This window comes from Hemiscyllium ocellatum, unplaced genomic scaffold, assembly GCF_020745735.1.
Source record: "Hemiscyllium ocellatum isolate sHemOce1 unplaced genomic scaffold, sHemOce1.pat.X.cur. scaffold_2853_pat_ctg1, whole genome shotgun sequence".
Classification (NCBI taxonomy): domain Eukaryota; kingdom Metazoa; phylum Chordata; class Chondrichthyes; order Orectolobiformes; family Hemiscylliidae; genus Hemiscyllium; species Hemiscyllium ocellatum.
In genome coordinates this window covers 1-23,051 of record NW_026868227.1, presented here as the reverse complement: position 1 = coordinate 23,051, position 23,051 = coordinate 1, and the positions used below count along the sequence as shown (strand labels likewise).

The following is a 23,051-nucleotide window of genomic DNA, read 5'->3' as shown; positions in this document are numbered from 1 at the left end:
GGGAGATTTTGTGTGTGTGAGAGAGGGTGTTTGTCTGTGTGAGAGAGAGTGAGTGTGAGTGCATGTCGGTGTGTGTGTGAAAGAGAGAGAGAGAATTTGTTTGTGCGTGAGAGAGAGTCTTATTTTTGTGAGAGAGTGTGTTTGTGTGTGAGTGAGACAGAAAGAGTGAGAGTGTGTGTGATAGAGAGTGTGTGTTTGTGTGCGCATGTGAGAGAGTGTGTGTGTGAAAGAGAGAAAGGGTGTGCGTGTGTGTGTGTGAGTGTGTGTGTGAGAGACTGAGAGTGTGTATGATAGAGAGTGTGTGTTTGTCTGTTCATGTGAGAGAGAATGTGTTAATGTGCGTGAGAGATAGCGAGGGAGTGAGAATTTGTGTGTGTGAGAGAAACTGAGAGTGTGAGTGTGTGTGTGAAAGAGAGAGACAATTTGTGTATGTGTGTGAGAGAGATTGTGTGTGTGTGTGTGTGTGTGAGAGAGAGTGTGTGAGAGAGAGAGAGAAAGACTCTATATGAGGGATTGTTGTTGAGTGTGAATGCAAGGGAGCTGCAGAAATGCGGAATTGTATTTTGTGTCTGCACAAGGGCAAGGTGACTAACTGTGCAGAGTGAGAAAGAGAGTGGGCATCACCATCCTGTCAGGATGGCCGCGTGGTCTAAGGTGCCCGACTTAAGGAGTGTTAGTCCTTGCTCTGCATCTGGCCTTGTGAATTCTGGTCCCTTTCTAGGGGCGTGGGTTCAAATCCCACTCCTGACATTTCTCCCATTTTCCCCAAACAAACCTTCCCACACCCACACACTCCCCCCAAATTTCACATCTTCTTGGAGAGGAGTCACTCCCCCTTCCCAAACATGGAAGAGTCCAACCCCTCGGTTTCAAAGATAAGGCTCAGGCATTTACAACAATCTTCAGACGCAAGTGCCCACTGGATCATCTTCCTCAGTCTCCTCCTGTGCTCCCCACCATCACGCACACCATTCTTCAAACAATTACATTCACTCCGTCTCACATCAAAAGACACTGGACACTGCAAAGGCTATGGGCCCTGCCAAGATTCTGGCACTGCTCCTGAACGCTGCTGCTCCACAACATGCCCTTCCTCGAGCCAAGTTCTCCCAGGACAGTGACAACACTGGGATCTACCTGGCCATCTGCCAAATTATCCAGGTATGTCCTGCACATAAAAAGCAGGACAAATCCAAATCAGCAAATTCCACTCCCGTCTATCTCTTCCCAATCCTCGGAAAAGTGATGGAAGGGCTCACCAACAGGGCTATCGAGCAGCACCTGCTCAGCAATAACCTGCTCAGCGACACCCAGTTTGGGATCCCCCAGGGTCACTCAGCTCCTGACCTCATTTTGTTTGTGCCTGTGTGAGAGAGAGAGAGAGAGAGAAAGTCTGTGTGAGTGTGTGAATGTGAGAGTGAGAGACAGTGTGTGTAAGCGCGTGACAGAGGAAGCCTTTATGTGTGTGTGTGAGAGTTGTATATGTCATGTGTGTGTGTGTGTGTGTGTGTGTGTGTGTCTGAGAAAGTGAGTGTGTGGGTGTTTGTGTCTGCGAGAGACAGAGAGTGTGTGTGTGTATGATTGTGTGAGCATGTATGTGTGTGACAGAGAGAGAGGGAGAATTTGTATGTGTGTGAGAGTGTGTTTGTGTGTGAGAGAGAATGTGTGTGAGAGAGAGAGTGTGTGTGTGTGAGGGAGAGACTGTGTGTGTGAGAGAGAGAGCGAAAGTGTGTGTATATGAGGGAGAGTGTGTGAGTGTGTGTGTGTGAGGGAGTGTGTGTGTGTGTGTGAGAGAGAGAGTGAGTGTGTCAGCATGCATGTGTGTGACAGAGAGAGGGAGAATTTGTATGTGTGTGAGAGAGTATGTTTGAGTGTGTGTGTGTGAGAGAGAGTGTGTGTGTGCATGTGAGAGAGTGAGTGTATGTGTGAGAGAGAGAGAGAATGTGTGTGTGTGTGAGAGAGAGAGAGAGAGGGAGATTTTGTGTGTGTGAGAGAGTGTGTTTGTCTGTGTGAGAGAGAGTGAGTGTGAGTGCATGTCGGTGTGTGTGTGAAAGAGAGAGAGAGAATTTGTTTGTGCGTGAGAGAGAGTCTTATTTTTGTGAGAGAGTGTGTTTGTGTGTGAGTGAGACAGAAAGAGTGAGAGTGTGTGTGATAGAGAGTGTGTGTTTGTGTGCGCATGTGAGAGAGTGTGTGTGTGAAAGAGAGAAAGGGTGTGCGTGTGTGTGTGTGAGTGTGTGTGTGAGAGACTGAGAGTGTGTATGATAGAGAGTGTGTGTTTGTCTGTTCATGTGAGAGAGAATGTGTTAATGTGCGTGAGAGATAGCGAGGGAGTGAGAATTTGTGTGTGTGAGAGAAACTGAGAGTGTGAGTGTGTGTGTGAAAGAGAGAGACAATTTGTGTATGTGTGTGAGAGAGATTGTGTGTGTGTGTGTGTGTGTGTGAGAGAGAGTGTGTGAGAGAGAGAGAGACAGACTCTATATGAGGGATTGTTGTTGAGTGTGAATGCAAGGGAGCTGCAGAAATGCGGAATTGTATTTTGTGTCTGCACAAGGGCAAGGTGACTAACTGTGCAGAGTGAGAAAGAGATCAGGACAGATCGTCCTGTCAGGATGGCCGAGTGGTCGAAGGTGCCAGACTTAACGAGTGCTAGTCCTTGCTCTGCATTTGGCCTTGTGAATTCTGGTCCCTTTCTAGGGGCGTGGGTTCAAATCCCACTCCTGACATTTCTCCCATTTTCCCCAAACAAACCTTCCCACACCCACACACTCCCCCCAAATTTCACATCTTCTTGGAGAGGAGTCACTCCCCCTTCCCAAACATGGAAGAGTCCAACCCCTCGGTTTCAAAGATAAGGCTCAGGCATTTACAACAATCTTCAGACGCAAGTGCCCACTGGATCATCTTCCTCAGTCTCCTCCTGTGCTCCCCACCATCACGCACACCATTCTTCAAACAATTACATTCACTCCGTCTCACATCAAAAGACACTGGACACTGCAAAGGCTATGGGCCCTGCCAAGATTCTGGCACTGCTCCTGAACGCTGCTGCTCCACAACATGCCCTTCCTCGAGCCAAGTTCTCCCAGGACAGTGACAACACTGGGATCTACCTGGCCATCTGCCAAATTATCCAGGTATGTCCTGCACATAAAAAGCAGGACAAATCCAAATCAGCAAATTCCACTCCCGTCTATCTCTTCCCAATCCTCGGAAAAGTGATGGAAGGGCTCACCAACAGGGCTATCGAGCAGCACCTGCTCAGCAATAACCTGCTCAGCGACACCCAGTTTGGGATCCCCCAGGGTCACTCAGCTCCTGACCTCATTTTGTTTGTGCCTGTGTGAGAGAGAGAGAGAGAGAGAAAGTCTGTGTGAGTGTGTGAATGTGAGAGTGAGAGACAGTGTGTGTAAGCGCGTGAGAGAGGAAGCCTTTATGTGTGTGTGTGAGAGTTGTATATGTCTGTGTGTGTGTGTGTGTGTGTGTGTGTGTGTGTGTGTCTGAGAAAGTGAGTGTGTGGGTGTTTGTGTTTGCGAGAGACAGAGAGTGTGTGGGTGTATGATTGTGTGAGCATGTATGTGTGTGACAGAGAGAGAGGGAGAATTTGTATGTGTGTGAGAGTGTGTTTGTGTGTGAGAGAGAGTGTGTGTGAGAGAGAGAGTGTGTGTGTGTGAGGGAGAGACTGTGTGTGTGAGAGAGTGAGCGAAAGTGTGTGTATATGAGGGAGAGTGTGTGAGTGTGTGTGTGTGAGGGAGTGTGTGTGTGTGTGTGTGAGAGAGAGAGTGAGTGTGTCAGCATGCATGTGTGTGACAGAGAGAGGGAGAATTTGTATGTGTGTGAGAGAGTATGTTTGAGTGTGTGTGTGTGAGAGAGAGTGTGTGTGTGCATGTGAGAGAGTGAGTGTATGTGTGAGAGAGAGAGAGAATGTGTGTGTGTGTGAGAGAGAGAGAGAGAGAGGGAGATTTTGTGTGTGTGAGAGAGGGTGTTTGTCTGTGTGAGAGAGAGTGAGTGTGAGTGCATGTCGGTGTGTGTGTGAAAGAGAGAGAGAGAATATGTTTGTGCGTGAGAGAGAGTCTTATTTTTGTGAGAGAGTGTGTTTGTGTGTGAGTGAGACAGAAAGAGTGAGAGTGTGTGTGATAGAGAGTGTGTGTTTGTGTGCGCATGTGAGAGAGTGTGTGTGTGAAAGAGAGAAAGGGTGTGCGTGTGTGTGTGTGAGTGTGTGTGTGAGAGACTGAGAGTGTGTATGATAGAGAGTGTGTGTTTGTCTGTTCATGTGAGAGAGAATGTGTTAATGTGCGTGAGAGATAGCGAGGGAGTGAGAATTTGTGTGTGTGAGAGAAACTGAGAGTGTGAGTGTGTGTGTGAAAGAGAGAGACAATTTGTGTATGTGTGTGAGAGAGATTGTGTGTGTGTGTGTGTGTGTGAGAGAGAGTGTGTGAGAGAGAGAGAGAAAGACTCTATATGAGGGATTGTTGTTGAGTGTGAATGCAAGGGAGCTGCAGAAATGCGGAATTGTATTTTGTGTCTGCACAAGGGCAAGGTGACTAACTGTGCAGAGTGAGAAAGAGAGTGGGCATCACCATCCTGTCAGGATGGCCGCGTGGTCTAAGGTGCCCGACTTAAGGAGTGTTAGTCCTTGCTCTGCATCTGGCCTTGTGAATTCTGGTCCCTTTCTAGGGGCGTGGGTTCAAATCCCACTCCTGACATTTCTCCCATTTTCCCCAAACAAACCTTCCCACACCCACACACTCCCCCAAATTTCACATCTTCTTGGAGAGGAGTCACTCCCCCTTCCCAAACATGGAAGAGTCCAACCCCTCGGTTTCAAAGATAAGGCTCAGGCATTTACAACAATCTTCAGACGCAAGTGCCCACTGGATCATCTTCCTCAGTCTCCTCCTGTGCTCCCCACCATCACGCACACCATTCTTCAAACAATTACATTCACTCCGTCTCACATCAAAAGACACTGGACACTGCAAAGGCTATGGGCCCTGCCAAGATTCTGGCACTGCTCCTGAACGCTGCTGCTCCACAACATGCCCTTCCTCGAGCCAAGTTCTCCCAGGACAGTGACAACACTGGGATCTACCTGGCCATCTGCCAAATTATCCAGGTATGTCCTGCACATAAAAAGCAGGACAAATCCAAATCAGCAAATTCCACTCCCGTCTATCTCTTCCCAATCCTCGGAAAAGTGATGGAAGGGCTCACCAACAGGGCTATCGAGCAGCACCTGCTCAGCAATAACCTGTTCAGCGACACCCAGTTTGGGATCCCCCAGGGTCACTCAGCTCCTGACCTCATTTTGTTTGTGCCTGTGTGAGAGAGAGAGAGAGAGAGAGAAAGTCTGTGTGAGTGTGTGAATGTGAGAGTGAGAGACAGTGTGTGTAAGCGCGTGAGAGAGGAAGCCTTTATGTGTGTGTGTGAGAGTTGTATATGTCTGTGTGTGTGTGTGTGTGTGTGTGTGTGTCTGAGAAAGTGAGTGTGTGGGTGTTTGTGTCTGCGAGAGACAGAGAGTGTGTGTGTGTATGATTGTGTGAGCATGTATGTGTGTGACAGAGAGAGAGGGAGAATTTGTATGTGTGTGAGAGTGTGTTTGTGTGTGAGAGAGAATGTGTGTGAGAGAGAGAGTGTGTGTGTGAGGGAGAGACTGTGTGTGTGAGAGAGAGAGCGAAAGTGTGTGTATATGAGGGAGAGTGTGTGAGTGTGTGTGTGTGAGGGAGTGTGTGTGTGTGTGTGAGAGAGAGAGTGAGTGTGTCAGCATGCATGTGTGTGACAGAGAGAGGGAGAATTTGTATGTGTGTGAGAGAGTATGTTTGAGTGTGTGTGTGTGAGAGAGAGTGTGTGTGTGCATGTGAGAGAGTGAGTGTATGTGTGAGAGAGAGAGAGAATGTGTGTGTGTGTGAGAGAGAGAGAGAGAGAGGGAGATTTTGTGTGTGTGAGAGAGTGTGTTTGTCTGTGTGAGAGAGTGTGAGTGTGAGTGCATGTCGGTGTGTGTGTGAAAGAGAGAGAGAGAATTTGTTTGTGCGTGAGAGAGAGTCTTATTTTTGTGAGAGAGTGTGTTTGTGTGTGAGTGAGACAGAAAGAGTGAGAGTGTGTGTGATAGAGAGTGTGTGTTTGTGTGCGCATGTGAGAGAGTGTGTGTGTGAAAGAGAGAAAGGGTGTGCGTGTGTGTGTGTGAGTGTGTGTGTGAGAGACTGAGAGTGTGTATGATAGAGAGTGTGTGTTTGTCTGTTCATGTGAGAGAGAATGTGTTAATGTGTGTGAGAGATAGCGAGGGAGTGAGAATTTGTGTGTGTGAGAGAAACTGAGAGTGTGAGTGTGTGTGTGAAAGAGAGAGACAATTTGTGTATGTGTGTGAGAGAGATTGTGTGTGTGTGTGTGTGTGAGAGAGAGTGTGTGAGAGAGAGAGACAGAGTCTATATGAGGGATTGTTGTTTAGTGTGAATGCAAGGGAGCTGCAGAAATGCGGAATTGTATTTTGTGTCTGCACAAGGGCAAGGTGACTAACTGTGCAGAGTGAGAAAGAGATCAGGAATCACCATCCTGTCAGGATGGCCGAGTGGTCGAAGGTGCCAGACTTAACGAGTGCTAGTCCTTGCTCTGCATTTGGCCTTGTGAATTCTGGTCCCTTTCTAGGGGCGTGGGTTCAAATCCCACTCCTGACATTTCTCCCATTTTCCCCAAACAAACCTTCCCACACCCACACACTCCCCCAAATTTCACATCTTCTTGGAGAGGAGTCACTCCCCCTTCCCAAACATGGAAGAGTCCAACCCCTCGGTTTCAAAGATAAGGCTCAGGCATTTACAACAATCTTCAGACGCAAGTGCCCACTGGATCATCTTCCTCAGTCTCCTCCTGTGCTCCCCACCATCACGCACACCATTCTTCAAACAATTACATTCACTCCGTCTCACATCAAAAGACACTGGACACTACAAAGGCTATGGGCCCTGCCAAGATTCTGGCACTGCTCCTGAACGCTGCTGCTCCACAACATGCCCTTCCTCGAGCCAAGTTCTCCCAGGACAGTGACAACACTGGGATCTACCTGGCCATCTGCCAAATTATCCAGGTATGTCCTGCACATAAAAAGCAGGACAAATCCAAATCAGCAAATTCCACTCCCGTCTATCTCTTCCCAATCCTCGGAAAAGTGATGGAAGGGCTCACCAACAGGGCTATCGAGCAGCACCTGCTCAGCAATAACCTGCTCAGCGACACCCAGTTTGGGATCCCCCAGGGTCACTCAGCTCCTGACCTCATTTTGTTTGTGCCTGTGTGAGAGAGAGAGAGAGAGAGAAAGTCTGTGTGAGTGTGTGAATGTGAGAGTGAGAGACAGTGTGTGTAAGCGCGTGAGAGAGGAAGCCTTTATGTGTGTGTGTGAGAGTTGTATATGTCTGTGTGTGTGTGTGTGTGTGTGTGTGTGTGTGTGTGTGTGTCTGAGAAAGTGAGTGTGTGGGTGTTTGTGTTTGCGAGAGACAGAGAGTGTGTGGGTGTATGATTGTGTGAGCATGTATGTGTGTGACAGAGAGAGAGGGAGAATTTGTATGTGTGTGAGAGTGTGTTTGTGTGTGAGAGAGAATGTGTGTGAGAGAGAGAGTGTGTGTGTGTGAGGGAGAGACTGTGTGTGTGAGAGAGTGAGCGAAAGTGTGTGTATATGAGGGAGAGTGTGTGAGTGTGTGTGTGTGAGGGAGTGTGTGTGTGTGTGTGTGAGAGAGAGAGTGAGTGTGTCAGCATGCATGTGTGTGACAGAGAGAGGGAGAATTTGTTTGTGTGTGAGAGAGTATGTTTGAGTGTGTGTGTGTGAGAGAGAGTGTGTGTGTGCATGTGAGAGAGTGAGTGTATGTGTGAGAGAGAGAGAGAATGTGTGTGTGTGTGAGAGAGAGAGAGAGAGAGGGAGATTTTGTGTGTGTGAGAGAGGGTGTTTGTCTGTGTGAGAGAGAGTGAGTGTGAGTGCATGTCGGTGTGTGTGTGAAAGAGAGAGAGAGAATTTGTTTGTGCGTGAGAGAGAGTCTTATTTTTGTGAGAGAGTGTGTTTGTGTGTGAGTGAGACAGAAAGAGTGAGAGTGTGTGTGATAGAGAGTGTGTGTTTGTGTGCGCATGTGAGAGAGTGTGTGTGTGAAAGAGAGAAAGGGTGTGCGTGTGTGTGTGTGAGTGTGTGTGTGAGAGACTGAGAGTGTGTATGATAGAGAGTGTGTGTTTGTCTGTTCATGTGAGAGAGAATGTGTTAATGTGCGTGAGAGATAGCGAGGGAGTGAGAATTTGTGTGTGTGAGAGAAACTGAGAGTGTGAGTGTGTGTGTGAAAGAGAGAGACAATTTGTGTATGTGTGTGAGAGAGATTGTGTGTGTGTGTGTGTGTGTGAGAGAGAGTGTGTGAGAGAGAGAGAGACAGACTCTATATGAGGGATTGTTGTTGAGTGTGAATGCAAGGGAGCTGCAGAAATGCGGAATTGTATTTTGTGTCTGCACAAGGGCAAGGTGACTAACTGTGCAGAGTGAGAAAGAGAGTGGGCATCACCATCCTGTCAGGATGGCCGAGTGGTCTAAGGTGCCAGACTTAAGGAGTGTTAGTCCTTGCTCTGCATCTGGCCTTGTGAATTCTGGTCCCTTTCTAGGGGCGTGGGTTCAAATCCCACTCCTGACATTTCTCCCTTTTTCCCCAAACAAACCTTCCCACACCCACACACTCCCCCCAAATTTCACATCTTCTTGGAGAGGAGTCACTCCCCCTTCCCAAACATGGAAGAGTCCAACCCCTCGGTTTCAAAGATAAGGCTCAGGCATTTACAACAATCTTCAGACGCAAGTGCCCACTGGATCATCTTCCTCAGTCTCCTCCTGTGCTCCCCACCATCACGCACACCATTCTTCAAACAATTACATTCACTCCGTCTCACATCAAAAGACACTGGACACTACAAAGGCTATGGGCCCTGCCAAGATTCTGGCACTGCTCCTGAACGCTGCTGCTCCACAACATGCCCTTCCTCGAGCCAAGTTCTCCCAGGACAGTGACAACACTGGGATCTACCTGGCCATCTGCCAAATTATCCAGGTATGTCCTGCACATAAAAAGCAGGACAAATCCAAATCAGCAAATTCCACTCCCGTCTATCTCTTCCCAATCCTCGGAAAAGTGATGGAAGGGCTCACCAACAGGGCTATCGAGCAGCACCTGCTCAGCAATAACCTGTTCAGCGACACCCAGTTTGGGATCCCCCAGGGTCACTCAGCTCCTGACCTCATTTTTTTTGTGCCTGTGTGAGAGAGAGAGAGAGAGAGAAAGTCTGTGTGAGTGTGTGAATGTGAGAGTGAGAGACAGTGTGTGTAAGCGCGTGAGAGAGGAAGCCTTTATGTGTGTGTGTGAGAGTTGTTGTGTGTGTGTGTGTGTGTGTGTGTGTGTGTGTGTGTGTGTCTGAGAAAGTGAGTGTGTGGGTGTTTGTGTCTGCGAGAGACAGAGAGTGTGTGTGTGTATGATTGTGTGAGCATGTATGTGTGTGACAGAGAGAGAGGGAGAATTTGTATGTGTGTGAGAGTGTGTTTGTGTGTGAGAGAGAATGTGTGTGAGAGAGAGAGTGTGTGTGTGTGAGGGAGAGACTGTGTGTGTGAGAGAGAGAGCGAAAGTGTGTGTATATGAGGGAGAGTGTGTGAGTGTGTGTGTGTGAGGGAGTGTGTGTGTGTGTGTGTGAGAGAGAGAGTGAGTGTGTCAGCATGCATGTGTGTGACAGAGAGAGGGAGAATTTGTATGTGTGTGAGAGAGTATGTTTGAGTGTGTGTGTGTGAGAGAGAGTGTGTGTGTGCATGTGAGAGAGTGAGTGTATGTGTGAGAGAGAGAGAGAATGTGTGTGTGTGTGAGAGAGAGAGAGAGAGGGAGATTTTGTGTGTGTGAGAGAGTGTGTTTGTCTGTGTGAGAGAGAGTGAGTGTGAGTGCATGTCGGTGTGTGTGTGAAAGAGAGAGAGAGAATTTGTTTGTGCGTGAGAGAGAGTCTTATTTTTGTGAGAGAGTGTGTTTGTGTGTGAGTGAGACAGAAAGAGTGAGAGTGTGTGTGATAGAGAGTGTGTGTTTGTGTGCGCATGTGAGAGAGTGTGTGTGTGAAAGAGAGAAAGGGTGTGCGTGTGTGTGTGTGAGTGTGTGTGTGAGAGACTGAGAGTGTGTATGATAGAGAGTGTGTGTTTGTCTGTTCATGTGAGAGAGAATGTGTTAATGTGTGTGAGAGATAGCGAGGGAGTGAGAATTTGTGTGTGTGAGAGAAACTGAGAGTGTGAGTGTGTGTGTGAAAGAGAGAGACAATTTGTGTATGTGTGTGAGAGAGATTGTGTGTGTGTGTGTGTGTGTGAGAGAGAGTGTGTGTGAGAGAGAGACAGAGTCTATATGAGGGATTGTTGTTGAGTGTGAATGCAAGGGAGCTGCAGAAATGCGGAATTGTATTTTGTGTCTGCACAAGGGCAAGGTGACTAACTGTGCAGAGTGAGAAAGAGATCGGGAATCACCATCCTGTCAGGATGGCCGAGTGGTCGAAGGTGCCAGACTTAAGGAGTGTTAGTCCTTGCTCTGCATCTGGCCTTGTGAATTCTGGTCCCTTTCTAGGGGCGTGGGTTCAAATCCCACTCCTGACATATCTCCCTTTTTCCCCAAACAAACCTTCCCACACCCACACACTCCCCCAAATTTCACATCTTCTTGGAGAGGAGTCACTCCCCCTTCCCAAACATGGAAGAGTCCAACCCCTCGGTTTCAAAGATAAGGCTCAGGCATTTACAACAATCTTCAGACGCAAGTGCCCACTGGATCATCTTCCTCAGTCTCCTCCTGTGCTCCCCACCATCACACACACCATTCTTCAAACAATTACATTCACTCCGTCTCACATCAAGAGACACTGGACACTACAAAGGCTATGGGCCCTGCCAAGATTCTGGCACTGCTCCTGAACGCTGCTGCTCCACAACATGCCCTTCCTCGAGCCAAGTTCTCCCAGGACAGTCACAACACTGGGATCTACCTGGCCATCTGCCAAATTATCCAGGTATGTCCTGCACATAAAAAGCAGGACAAATCCAACTCAGCCAATTCCACTCCCGTCTATCTCTTCCCAATCCTCGGAAAAGTGATGGAAGGGCTCACCAACAGGGCTATCGAGCAGCACCTGCTCAGCAATAACCTGCTCAGCGACACCCAGTTTGGGATCCCCCAGGGTCACTCAGCTCCTGACCTCATTTTGTTTGTGCCTGTGTGAGAGAGAGAGAGAGAGAGAAAGTCTGTGTGAGTGTGTGAATGTGAGAGTGAGAGACAGTGTGTGTAAGCGCGTGAGAGAGGAAGCCTTTATGTGTGTGTGTGAGAGTTGTATATGTCTGTGTGTGTGTGTGTGTGTGTGTGTGTGTGTGTGTTTGTGTGGGTGGAGTGTGTGTGTCTGAGAAAGTGAGTGTGTGGGTGTTTGTGTCTGCGAGAGACAGAGAGTGTGTGGGTGTATGATTGTGTGAGCATGTATGTGTGTGACAGAGAGAGAGGGAGAATTTGTATGTGTGTGAGAGTGTGTTTGTGTGTGAGAGAGAATGTGTGTGAGAGAGAGAGTGTGTGTGTGTGAGGGAGAGAATGTGTGTGTGAGAGAGAGAGCGAAAGTGTGTGTATATGAGGGAGAGTGTGTGAGTGTGTGTGTGTGAGGGAGTGTGTGTGTGTGTGTGTGAGAGAGAGAGTGAGTGTGTCAGCATGCATGTGTGTGACAGAGAGAGGGAGAATTTGTATGTGTGTGAGAGAGTATGTTTGAGTGTGTGTGTGTGAGAGAGAGTGTGTGTGTGCATGTGAGAGAGTGAGTGTATGTGTGAGAGAGAGAGAGAATGTGTGTGTGTGTGAGAGAGAGAGAGAGAGAGGGAGATTTTGTGTGTGTGAGAGAGTGTGTTTGTCTGTGTGAGAGAGAGTGAGTGTGAGTGCATGTCGGTGTGTGTGTGAAAGAGAGAGAGAGAATTTGTTTGTGCGTGAGAGAGAGTCTTATTTTTGTGAGAGAGTGTGTTTGTGTGTGAGTGAGCCAGAAAGAGTGAGAGTGTGTGTGATAGAGAGTGTGTGTTTGTGTGCGCATGTGAGAGAGTGTGTGTGTGAAAGAGAGAAAGGGTGTGCGTGTGTGTGTGTGAGTGTGTGTGTGAGAGACTGAGAGTGTGTATGATAGAGAGTGTGTGTTTGTCTGTTCATGTGAGAGAGAATGTGTTAATGTGTGTGAGAGATAGAGAGGGAGTGAGAATTTGTGTGTGTGAGAGAAACTGAGAGTGTGAGTGTGTGTGTGAAAGAGAGAGACAATTTGTGTATGTGTGTGAGAGAGATTGTGTGTGTGTGTGTGTGTGTGAGAGAGTGTTTGTGTGTGTGTGTGTGTGTGAGAGAGAGAGAGAGACTGTGTATGAGGGATTGTTGCTGAGTGTGAATGCAAGTGAGCTGCAGAAATGCGGAATTGCATTTTGTGTCTGCACAAGTGCATGGTGACTAATTGTGCAGAGTGAGAAAGAGATCGGGAATCACCATCCTGTCAGGATGGCCGAGTGGTCTAAGGCGCCAGACTTAAGGAGTGTTAGTCCTTGCTCTGCATCTGGCCTTGTGAATTCTGGTCCCTTTCTAGGGGCGTGGGTTCAAATCCCACTCCTGACATGTCTCCCTTTTTCCCCAAACAAACCTTCCCACACCCACACACTCCCCCCAAATTTCACATCTTCTTGGAGAGGAGTCACTCCCCCTTCCCAAACATGGAAGAGTCCAACCCCTCGGTTTCAAAGATAAGGCTCAGGCATTTACAACAATCTTCAGACGCAAGTGCCCACTGGATCATCTTCCTCAGTCTCCTCCTGTGCTCCCCACCATCACACACACCATTCTTCAAACAATTACATTCACTCCGTCTCACATCAAAAGACACTGGACACTGCAAAGGCTATGGGCCCTGCCAAGATTCTGGCACTGCTCCTGAACGCTGCTGCTCCACAACATGCCCTTCCTCGAGCCAAGTTCTCCCAGGACAGTCACAACACTGGGATCTACCTGGCCATCTGCCAAATTATCCAGGTATGTCCTGCACATAAAAAGCAGGACAAATCCAAATCAGCAAATTCCACTCCCGTCTATCTCTTCCCAATCCTCGGAAAAGTGATGGAAGGGCTCACCAACAGGGCTATCGAGCAGCACCTGCTCAGCAATAACCTGCTCAGTGACACCCAGTTTGGGATGCCCCAGGGTCACTCAGCTCCTGACCTCATTTTATTTGTGTCTGTGTGTGAGAGAGAGAGAGATTGTATGTGTTGGTGAGTGTGTGCGTGTGTGTGTGATAGAGAGGTTGGGTGTGTGTGTCTGTGTGTGGGTGTGAGAGAGAGTATGTGTGTGTGTGAGAGAGAGAGTGTGTGCCTGTGGGTATATGAGTTTGTGTGTGTGTTTGTATGTGTGTGTGAGAGAGATTGTGAGTCCATTTGAGTGTGTGTGTGTGTGAGACAGAGAGAGTGTGTACGTTTGTGCTTGTCTGTGAGTGTGAGAGTGAGTGCAGGTGTGTGTGTGTGAGTGTGTGAGAGAGCGAATGTGTGTCTGTGTGAGAGAGAGTGTCTGTGTGAGAGAAAATGTGTGTGTGAGAGAGTGAGTGTGTGTGAGAGGGAGAGAGAGTGTGTGTGTGTGTGTGTGTGTTTGTGTGTGAGGGAGAGAGTGCGTATGTGGGTGTGTGTGAGAGAGGGTGTGTTTGTGTGTGGGTGTGAGAGACAGACAGAGAGTGCGTGTGTGTGTGTGAGAGAGAGAGATTGTGAGTGCATGTGAGTGTGTGTGTGTGAGAGAGAGTGTGTGTGAGAGAGAGTGTGAGTGCAGGTGTTTGTGTGTGTGAGTGGGAATGCTTATGTATGAGTGTGTGAGAGAGAGTGTGCGTGTGTGAGAGTGTGTGTTTGTGTGTGTGAGAGAGAGTGTGTGTGTGTGTTGGAGAGAGTATGTGTGTGTGGGAGAGAGAGAGAGAGAATTTGTGCTTGTGTGGGTGTGAGAGACAGAAAGGGATTGTGAGTGTGTGTGAACGAATGTGTGTGCGTGCTTGTGAGATGGAGAGTGTGAGTGTGTGTGAGAGAGAGAGAGTGTATGTATATGCATGTGAGAGCGATTGTGTGTGTGAGAGAGGGTTTGTGTGTGTGTGTGTGTGAGAGAGTGTGTTTGTGTGTGTGTGTGTGTGAGAGAGAGAGAGACTGTGTATGAGGAATTGTTGCTGAGTGTGAATGCAAGTGAGCTGCAAAAATGCGGAATTGCATTTTTGTGTCTGCACAAGTGCATGGTGACTAATTGTACAGAGTGAGAAAGAGATCGGGAAGGCTTGGCTCAGCAGCTTGTCAGGATGGCCGAGTGGTCTAAGGCGCCAGACTCAAGGAGCGTTAATCCTTGCTCTGCATCTGGACTTGTGAATTCTGGTCCCTTTCTACGGGCGTGGGTTCAAATCCCACTCCTGACATGTCTCCCTTTTTCCCCAAACAAACCTTCCCACACCCACACACTCACCCCAAATTTCACATCTTCTTGGAGAGGAGTCACTCCCCTTCCCAAACATGGAAGAGTCCAACCCCTCGGTTTCAAAGATAAGGCTCAGGCATTTACAACAATCTTCAGACGCAAGTGCCCACTGGATCATCTTCCTCAGTCTCCTCCTGTGCTCCCCACCATCACACACACCATTCTTCAAACAATTACATTCACTCCGTCTCACATCAAGAGACACTGGACACTACAAAGGCTATGGGCCCTGCCAAGATTCTGGCACTGCTCCTGAACGCTGCTGCTCCACAACATGCCCTTCCTCGAGCCAAGTTCTCCCAGGACAGTGACAACACTGGGATCTACCTGGCCATCTGCCAAATTATCCAGGTATGTCCTGCACATAAAAAGCAGGACAAATCCAACTCAGCCAATTCCACTCCCGTCTATCTCTCCCCAATCCTCGGAAAAGTGATGGAAGGGCTCACCAACAGGGCTATCGAGCAGCACCTGCTCAGCAATAACCTGCTCAGCGACACCCAGTTTGGGATCCCCCAGGGTCACTCAGCTCCTGACCTCATTTTGTTTGTGCCTGTGTGAGAGAGAGAGAGAGAGAGAAAGTCTGTGTGAGTGTGTGAATGTGAGAGTGAGAGACAGTGTGTGTAAGCGCGTGAGAGAGGAAGCCTTTATGTGTGTGTGTGAGAGTTGTATATGTCTGTGTGTGTGTGTGTGTGTGTGTGTGTGGGTGGAGTGTGTGTGTCTGAGAAAGTGAGTGTGTGGGTGTTTGTGTCTGCGAGAGACAGAGAGTGTGTGTGTGTATGATTGTGTGAGCATGTATGTGTGTGACAGAGAGAGAGGGAGAATTTGTATGTGTGTGAGAGTGTGTTTGTGTGTGAGAGAGAATGTGTGTGAGAGAGAGTGTGTGTGTGTGTGAGGGAGAGAATGTGTGTGTGAGAGAGAGAGCGAAAGTGTGTGTATATGAGGGAGAGTGTGTGAGTGTGTGTGTGTGAGGGAGTGTGTGTGTGTGTGTGTGAGAGAGAGAGTGAGTGTGTCAGCATGCATGTGTGTGACAGAGAGAGGGAGAATTTGTATGTGTGTGAGAGAGTATGTTTGAGTGTGTGTGTGTGAGAGAGTGTGTGTGTGCATGTGAGAGAGTGAGTGTATGTGTGAGAGAGAGAGAGAATGTGTGTGTGTGTGAGAGAGAGAGAGAGAGAGGGAGATTTTGTGTGTGTGAGAGAGTGTGTTTGTCTGTGTGAGAGAGAGTGAGTGTGAGTGCATGTCGGTGTGTGTGTGAAAGAGAGAGAGAGAATTTGTTTGTGCGTGAGAGAGAGTCTTATTTTTGTGAGAGAGTGTGTTTGTGTGTGAGTGAGACAGAAAGAGTGAGAGTGTGTGTGATAGAGAGTGTGTGTTTGTGTGCGCATGTGAGAGAGTGTGTGTGTGAAAGAGAGAAAGGGTGTGCGTGTGTGTGTGTGAGTGTGTGTGTGAGAGACTGAGAGTGTGTATGATAGAGAGTGTGTGTTTGTCTGTTCATGTGAGAGAGAATGTGTTAATGTGTGTGAGAGATAGAGAGGGAGTGAGAATTTGTGTGTGTGAGAGAAACTGAGAGTGTGAGTGTGTGTGTGAAAGAGAGAGACAATTTGTGTATGTGTGTGAGAGAGATTGTGTGTGTGTGTGTGTGTGTGAGAGAGAGTGTTTGTGTGTGTGTGTGTGTGTGTGAGAGAGAGAGAGACTGTGTATGAGGGATTGTTGCTGAGTGTGAATGCAAGTGAGCTGCAGAAATGCGGAATTGCATTTTGTGTCTGCACAAGTGCATGGTGACTAATTGTGCAGAGTGAGAAAGAGATCGGGAAGGCGGGGCTCAGCAACTTGTCAGGATGGCCGAGTGGTCTAAGGTGCCAGACTTAAGGAGTGTTAGTCCTTGCTCTGCATCTGGCCTTGTGAATTCTGGTCCCTTTCTAGGGGCGTGGGTTCAAATCCCACTCCTGACATATCTCCCTTTTTCCCCAAACAAACCTTCCCACACCCACACACTCCCCCCAAATTTCACATCTTCTTGGAGAGGAGTCACTCCCCCTTCCCAAACATGGAAGAGTCCAACCCCTCGGTTTCAAAGATAAGGCTCAGGCATTTACAACAATCTTCAGACGCAAGTGCCCACTGGATCATCTTCCTCAGTCTCCTCCTGTGCTCCCCACCATCACACACACCATTCTTCAAACAATTACATTCACTCCGTCTCACATAAAGAGACACTGGACACTACAAAGGCTATGGGCCCTGCCAAGATTCTGGCACTGCTCCTGAACGCTGCTGCTCCACAACATGCCCTTCCTCGAGCCAAGTTCTCCCAGGACAGTCACAACACTGGGATCTACCTGGCCATCTGCCAAATTATCCAGGTATGTCCTGCACATAAAAAGCAGGACAAATCCAACTCAGCAAATTCCACTCCCGTCTATCTCTTCCCAATCCTCGGAAAAGTGATGGAAGGGCTCACCAACAGGGCTATCGAGCAGCACCTGCTCAGCAATAACCTGCTCAGCGACACCCAGTTTGGGATCCCCAGGGTCACTCAGCTCCTGACCTCATTTTGTTTGTGCCTGTGTGAGAGAGAGAGAGAGAGAGAAAGTCTGTGTGAGTGTGTGAATGTGAGAGTGAGAGACAGTGTGTGTAAGCGCGTGAGAGAGGAAGCCTTTATGTGTGTGTGTGAGAGTTGTATATGTCTGTGTGTGTGTGTGTGTGTGTGTGTGTGTGTGTGTGTGTTTGTGTGGGTGGAGTGTGTGTGTCTGAGAAAGTGAGTGTGTGGGTGTTTGTGTCTGCGAGAGACAGAGAGTGTGTGGGTGTATGATTGTGTGAGCATGTATGTGTGTGACAGAGAGAGAGGGAGAATTTGTATGTGTGTGAGAGTGTGTTTGTGTGTGAGAGAGAATGTGTGTGAGAGAGAGAGAGTGTGTGTGTGTGAGGGAGAGAATGTGTGTGTGAGAGAGAGAGCGAAAGTGTGTGTATATGAGGGAGAGTGTGTGAGTGTGTGTGTGTGAGGGAGTGTGTGTGTGTGTGTGTGAGAGAGAGTGAGTGTGTCAGCATGCATGTGTGTGACAGAGAGAGGGAGAATTTGTATGTGTGTGAGAGAGTATGTTTGAGTGTGTGTGTGTGAGAGAGAGTGTGTGTGTGCATGTGAGAGAGTGAGTGTATGTGTGAGAGAGAGAGAGAATGTGTGTGTGTGAGAGAGAGAGAGAGAGAGGGAGATTTTGTGTGTGTGAGAGAGTGTGTTTGTCTGTGTGAGAGAGAGTGAGTGTGAGTGCATGTCGGTGTGTGTGTGAAAGAGAGAGAGAGAATTTGTTTGTGCGTGAGAGAGAGTCTTATTTTTGTGAGAGAGTGTGTTTGTGTGTGAGTGAGACAGAAAGAGTGAGAGTGTGTGTGATAGAGAATGTGTGTTTGTGTGCGCATGTGAGAGAGTGTGTGTGTGAAAGAGAGAAAGGGTGTGCGTGTGTGTGTGTGAGTGTGTGTGTGAGAGACTGAGAGTGTGTATGATAGAGAGTGTGTGTTTGTCTGTTCATGTGAGAGAGAATGTGTTAATGTGTGTGAGAGATAGAGAGGGAGTGAGAATTTGTGTGTGTGAGAGAAACTGAGAGTGTGAGTGTGTGTGTGAAAGAGAGAGACAATTTGTGTATGTGTGTGAGAGAGATTGTGTGTGTGTGTGTGTGTGTGAGAGAGAGTGTTTGTGTGTGTGTGTGTGTGTGTGAGAGAGAGAGAGAGACTGTGTATGAGGAATTGTTGCTGAGTGTGAATGCAAGTGAGCTGCAAAAATGCGGAATTGCATTTTTGTGTCTGCACAAGTGCATGGTGACTAATTGTACAGAGTGAGAAAGAGATCGGGAAGGCGGGGCTCAGCAACTTGTCAGGATGGCCGAGTGGTCTAAGGTGCCAGACTCAAGGAGCGTTAATCCTTGCTCTGCATCTGGACTTGTGAATTGTGGACCCTTTCTAGGGGTGTGGGTTCAAATCCCACTCCTGACATATCTCCCTTTTTCCCCAAACAAACCTTCCCACACCCACACACTCCCCCCAAATTTCACATCTTCTTGGAGAGGAGTCACTCCCCCTTCCCAAACATGGAAGAGTCCAACCCCTCGGTTTCAAAGATAAGGCTCAGGCATTTACAACAATCTTCAGACGCAAGTGCCCACTGGATCATCTTCCTCAGTCTCCTCCTGTGCTCCCCACCATCACACACACCATTCTTCAAACAATTACATTCACTCCGTCTCACATCAAGAGACACTGGACACTACAAAGGCTATGGGCCCTGCCAAGATTCTGGCACTGCTCCTGAACGCTGCTGCTCCACAACATGCCCTTCCTCGAGCCAAGTTCTCCCAGGACAGTGACAACACTGGGATCTACCTGGCCATCTGCCAAATTATCCAGGTATGTCCTGCACATAAAAAGCAGGACAAATCCAACTCAGCCAATTCCACTCCCGTCTATCTCTTCCCAATCCTCGGAAAAGTGATGGAAGGGCTCACCAACAGGGCTATCGAGCAGCACCTGCTCAGCAATAACCTGCTCAGCGACACCCAGTTTGGGATCCCCCAGGGTCACTCAGCTCCTGACCTCATTTTGTTTGTGCCTGTGTGAGAGAGAGAGAGAGAGAGAAAGTCTGTGTGAGTGTGTGAATGTGAGAGTGAGAGACAGTGTGTGTAAGCGCGTGAGAGAGGAAGCCTTTATGTGTGTGTGTGAGAGTTGTATATGTCTGTGTGTGTGTGTGTGTGTGTTTGTGTGGGTGGAGTGTGTGTGTCTGAGAAAGTGAGTGTGTGGGTGTTTGTGTCTGCGAGAGACAGAGAGTGTGTGGGTGTATGATTGTGTGAGCATGTATGTGTGTGACAGAGAGAGAGGGAGAATTTGTATGTGTGTGAGAGTGTGTTTGTGTGTGAGAGAGAATGTGTGTGAGAGAGAGAGTGTGTGTGTGTGAGGGAGAGAATGTGTGTGTGAGAGAGAGAGCGAAAGTGTGTGTATATGAGGGAGAGTGTGTGAGTGTGTGTGTGTGGGGGAGTGTGTGTGTGTGTGTGAGAGAGAGAGTGAGTGTGTCAGCATGCATGTGTGTGACAGAGAGAGGGAGAATTTGTATGTGTGTGAGAGAGTATGTTTGAGTGTGTGTGTGTGAGAGATAGTGTGTGTGTGCATGTGAGAGAGTGAGTGTATGTGTGAGAGAGAGAGAGAATGTGTGTGTGTGAGAGAGAGAGAGAGAGAGGGAGATTTTGTGTGTGTGAGAGAGTGTGTTTGTCTGTGTGAGAGAGAGTGAGTGTGAGTGCATGTCGGTGTGTGTGTGAAAGAGAGAGAGAGAATATGTTTGTGCGTGAGAGAGAGTCTTATTTTTGTGAGAGAGTGTGTTTGTGTGTGAGTGAGACAGAAAGAGTGAGAGTGTGTGTGATAGAGAGTGTGTGTTTGTGTGCGCATGTGAGAGAGTGTGTGTGTGAAAGAGAGAAAGGGTGTGCGTGTGTGTGTGTGAGTGTGTGTGTGAGAGACTGAGAGTGTGTATGATAGAGAGTGTGTGTTTGTCTGTTCATGTGAGAGAGAATGTGTTAATGTGTGTGAGAGATAGAGAGGGAGTGAGAATTTGTGTGTGTGAGAGAAACTGAGAGTGTGAGTGTGTGTGTGAAAGAGAGAGACAATTTGTGTATGTGTGTGAGAGAGATTGTGTGTGTGTGTGTGTGTGTGAGAGAGAGAGTGTGTGAGAGAGAGACAGACTCTATATGAGGGATTGTTGTTGAGTGTGAATGCAAGGGAGCTGCAGAAATGCGGAATTGTATTTTGTGTCTGCACAAGGGCAAGGTGACTAACTGTGCAGAGTGAGAAAGAGAGCGGGCATCACCATCCTGTCAGGATGGCCGAGTGGTCTAAGGCGCCAGACTTAAGGAGTGTTAGTCCTTGCTCTGCATCTGGCCTTGTGAATTCTGGTCCCTTTCTAGGGGCGTGGGTTCAAATCCCACTCCTGACATGTCTCCCTTTTTCCCCAAACAAACCTTCCCACACCCACACACTCACCCCAAATTTCACATCTTCTTGGAGAGGAGTCACTCCCCCTTCCCAAACGTGGAAGAGTCCAACCCCTCGGTTTCAAAGATAAGGCTCAGGCATTTACAACAATCTTCAGACGCAAGTGCCCACTGGATCATCTTCCTCAGTCTCCTCCTGTGCTCCCCACCATCACACACACCATTCTTCAAACAATTACATTCACTCCGTCTCACATCAAAAGACACTGGACACTGCAAAGGCTATGGGCCCTGCCAAGATTCTGGCACTGCTCCTGAACGCTGCTGCTCCACAACATGCCCTTCCTCGAGCCAAGTTCTCCCAGGACAGTCACAACACTGGGATCTACCTGGCCATCTGCCAAATTATCCAGGTATGTCCTGCACATAAAAAGCAGGACAAATCCAAATCAGCAAATTCCACTCCCGTCTATCTCTTCCCAATCCTCGGAAAAGTGATGGAAGGGCTCACCAACAGGGCTATCGAGCAGCACCTGCTCAGCAATAACCTGCTCAGTGACACCCAGTTTGGGATGCCCCAGGGTCACTCAGCTCCTGACCTCATTTTATTTGTGTCTGTGTGTGAGAGAGAGAGAGATTGTATGTGTTGGTGAGTGTGTGCGTGTGTGTGTGATAGAGAGGTTGGGTGTGTGTGTCTGTGTGTGGGTGTGAGAGAGAGTATGTGTGTGTGTGAGAGAGAGAGTGTGTGCCTGTGGGTATATGAGTTTGTGTGTGTGTTTGTATGTGTGTGTGAGAGAGATTGTGAGTCCATTTGAGTGTGTGTGTGTGTGAGACAGAGAGAGTGTGTACGTTTGTGCTTGTCTGTGAGTGTGAGAGTGAGTGAGGTGTGTGTGTGTGAGTGTGTGAGAGAGCGAATGTGTGTCTGTGTGAGAGAGAGTGTCTGTGTGAGAGAAAATGTGTGTGTGAGAGAGTGAGTGTGTGTGTGAGGGAGAGAGAGTGTGTGTGTGTGTGTGTTGTGTTTGTGTGTGAGGGAGAGAGTGCGTATGTGGGTGTGTGTGAGAGAGGGTGTGTTTGTGTGTGGGTGTGAGAGACAGACAGAGAGTGCGTGTGTGTGTGTGAGAGAGAGAGATTGTGAGTGCATGTGAGTGTGTGTGTGTGAGAGAGAGTGTGTGTGAGAGAGAGTGTGAGTGCAGGTGTTTGTGTGTGTGAGTGGGAATGCTTATGTATGAGTGTGTGAGAGAGAGTGTGCGTGTGTGAGAGTGTGTGTTTGTGTGTGTGAGAGAGAGTGTGTGTGTGTGTTGGAGAGAGTATGTGTGTGTGGGAGAGAGAGAGAGAGAATTTGTGCTTGTGTGGGGTATGAGAGACAGAAAGGGATTGTGAGTGTGTGTGAACGAATGTGTGTGCGTGCTTGTGAGATGGAGAGTGTGAGTGTGTGTGAGAGAGAGAGAGTGTATGTATATGCATGTGAGAGCGATTGTGTGTGTGAGAGAGGGTTTGTGTGTGTGTGTGTGTGTTGAGAGAGTGTGTGTGTGTGTGTGTGTGAGAGAGAGAGAGACTGTGTATGAGGAATTGTTGCTGAGTGTGAATGCAAGTGAGCTGCAAAATGCGGAATTGCATTTTTGTGTCTGCACAAGTGCATGGTGACTAATTGTACAGAGTGAGAAAGAGATCGGGAAGGCTTGGGTCAGCAGCTTGTCAGGATGGCCGAGTGGTCTAAGGCGCCAGACTCAAGGAGCGTTAATCCTTGCTCTGCATCTGGCCTTGTGAATTCTGGTCCCTTTCTAGGGGCGTGGGTTCAAATCCCACTCCTGACATGTCTCCCTTTTTCCCAAACAAACCTTCCCACACCCACACACTCCCCCAAATTTCACATCTTCTTGGAGAGGAGTCACTCCCCCTTCCCAAACATGGAAGAGTCCAACCCCTCGGTTTCAAAGATAAGGCTCAGGCATTTACAACAATCTTCAGACGCAAGTGCCCACTGGATCATCTTCCTCAGTCTCCTCCTGTGCTCCCCACCATCACACACACCATTCTTCAAACAATTACATTCACTCCGTCTCACATCAAGAGACACTGGACACTACAAAGGCTATGGGCCCTGCCAAGATTCTGGCACTGCTCCTGAACGCTGCTGCTCCACAACATGCCCTTCCTCGAGCCAAGTTCTCCCAGGACAGTGACAACACTGGGATCTACCTGGCCATCTGCCAAATTATCCAGGTATGTCCTGCACATAAAAAGCAGGACAAATCCAACTCAGCCAATTCCACTCCCGTCTATCTCTCCCCAATCCTCGGAAAAGTGATGGAAGGGCTCACCAACAGGGCTATCGAGCAGCACCTGCTCAGCAATAACCTGCTCAGCGACACCCAGTTTGGGATCCCCCAGGGTCACTCAGCTCCTGACCTCATTTTGTTTGTGCCTGTGTGAGAGAGAGAGAGAGAGAGAAAGTCTGTGTGAGTGTGTGAATGTGAGAGTGAGAGACAGTGTGTGTAAGCGCGTGAGAGAGGAAGCCTTTATGTGTGTGTGTGAGAGTTGTATATGTCTGTGTGTGTGTGTGTGTGTGTGTGTGTGTGTTTGT

General features: G+C 48.4%; 10 non-coding genes across 10 annotated transcripts; all 10 read left to right on the top strand.

Annotated features, from left to right (window-relative positions):
* Positions 1–2,603: 2,603 nt before the first annotated feature.
* trnal-uaa (transfer RNA leucine (anticodon UAA)) lies at positions 2,604–2,723 on the top strand. The gene is made up of 2 exons: positions 2,604–2,641; positions 2,678–2,723. It is a non-coding gene; the product is annotated as a tRNA-Leu (tRNA).
* Positions 2,724–6,548: 3,825 nt separating this feature from the next.
* Positions 6,549–6,668, top strand: trnal-uaa (transfer RNA leucine (anticodon UAA)). The gene is made up of 2 exons: positions 6,549–6,586; positions 6,623–6,668. It is a non-coding gene; the product is annotated as a tRNA-Leu (tRNA).
* Positions 6,669–8,531: 1,863 nt separating this feature from the next.
* Positions 8,532–8,651, top strand: trnal-uaa (transfer RNA leucine (anticodon UAA)). The gene is made up of 2 exons: positions 8,532–8,569; positions 8,606–8,651. It is a non-coding gene; the product is annotated as a tRNA-Leu (tRNA).
* Positions 8,652–10,504: 1,853 nt separating this feature from the next.
* trnal-uaa (transfer RNA leucine (anticodon UAA)) lies at positions 10,505–10,624 on the top strand. The gene is made up of 2 exons: positions 10,505–10,542; positions 10,579–10,624. It is a non-coding gene; the product is annotated as a tRNA-Leu (tRNA).
* A 1,894-nt stretch (positions 10,625–12,518) lies between these two features.
* Positions 12,519–12,638, top strand: trnal-uaa (transfer RNA leucine (anticodon UAA)). Its single transcript has 2 exons — positions 12,519–12,556; positions 12,593–12,638. It is a non-coding gene; the product is annotated as a tRNA-Leu (tRNA).
* Positions 12,639–14,331: 1,693 nt separating this feature from the next.
* Positions 14,332–14,451, top strand: trnal-caa (transfer RNA leucine (anticodon CAA)). Its single transcript has 2 exons — positions 14,332–14,369; positions 14,406–14,451. It is a non-coding gene; the product is annotated as a tRNA-Leu (tRNA).
* Positions 14,452–16,339: 1,888 nt separating this feature from the next.
* Positions 16,340–16,459, top strand: trnal-uaa (transfer RNA leucine (anticodon UAA)). Its single transcript has 2 exons — positions 16,340–16,377; positions 16,414–16,459. It is a non-coding gene; the product is annotated as a tRNA-Leu (tRNA).
* A 1,909-nt stretch (positions 16,460–18,368) lies between these two features.
* Positions 18,369–18,488, top strand: trnal-caa (transfer RNA leucine (anticodon CAA)). Its single transcript has 2 exons — positions 18,369–18,406; positions 18,454–18,488. It is a non-coding gene; the product is annotated as a tRNA-Leu (tRNA).
* Positions 18,489–20,349: 1,861 nt separating this feature from the next.
* Positions 20,350–20,469, top strand: trnal-uaa (transfer RNA leucine (anticodon UAA)). The gene is made up of 2 exons: positions 20,350–20,387; positions 20,424–20,469. It is a non-coding gene; the product is annotated as a tRNA-Leu (tRNA).
* A 1,692-nt stretch (positions 20,470–22,161) lies between these two features.
* Positions 22,162–22,281, top strand: trnal-caa (transfer RNA leucine (anticodon CAA)). The gene is made up of 2 exons: positions 22,162–22,199; positions 22,236–22,281. It is a non-coding gene; the product is annotated as a tRNA-Leu (tRNA).
* Positions 22,282–23,051: the final 770 nt, after the last annotated feature.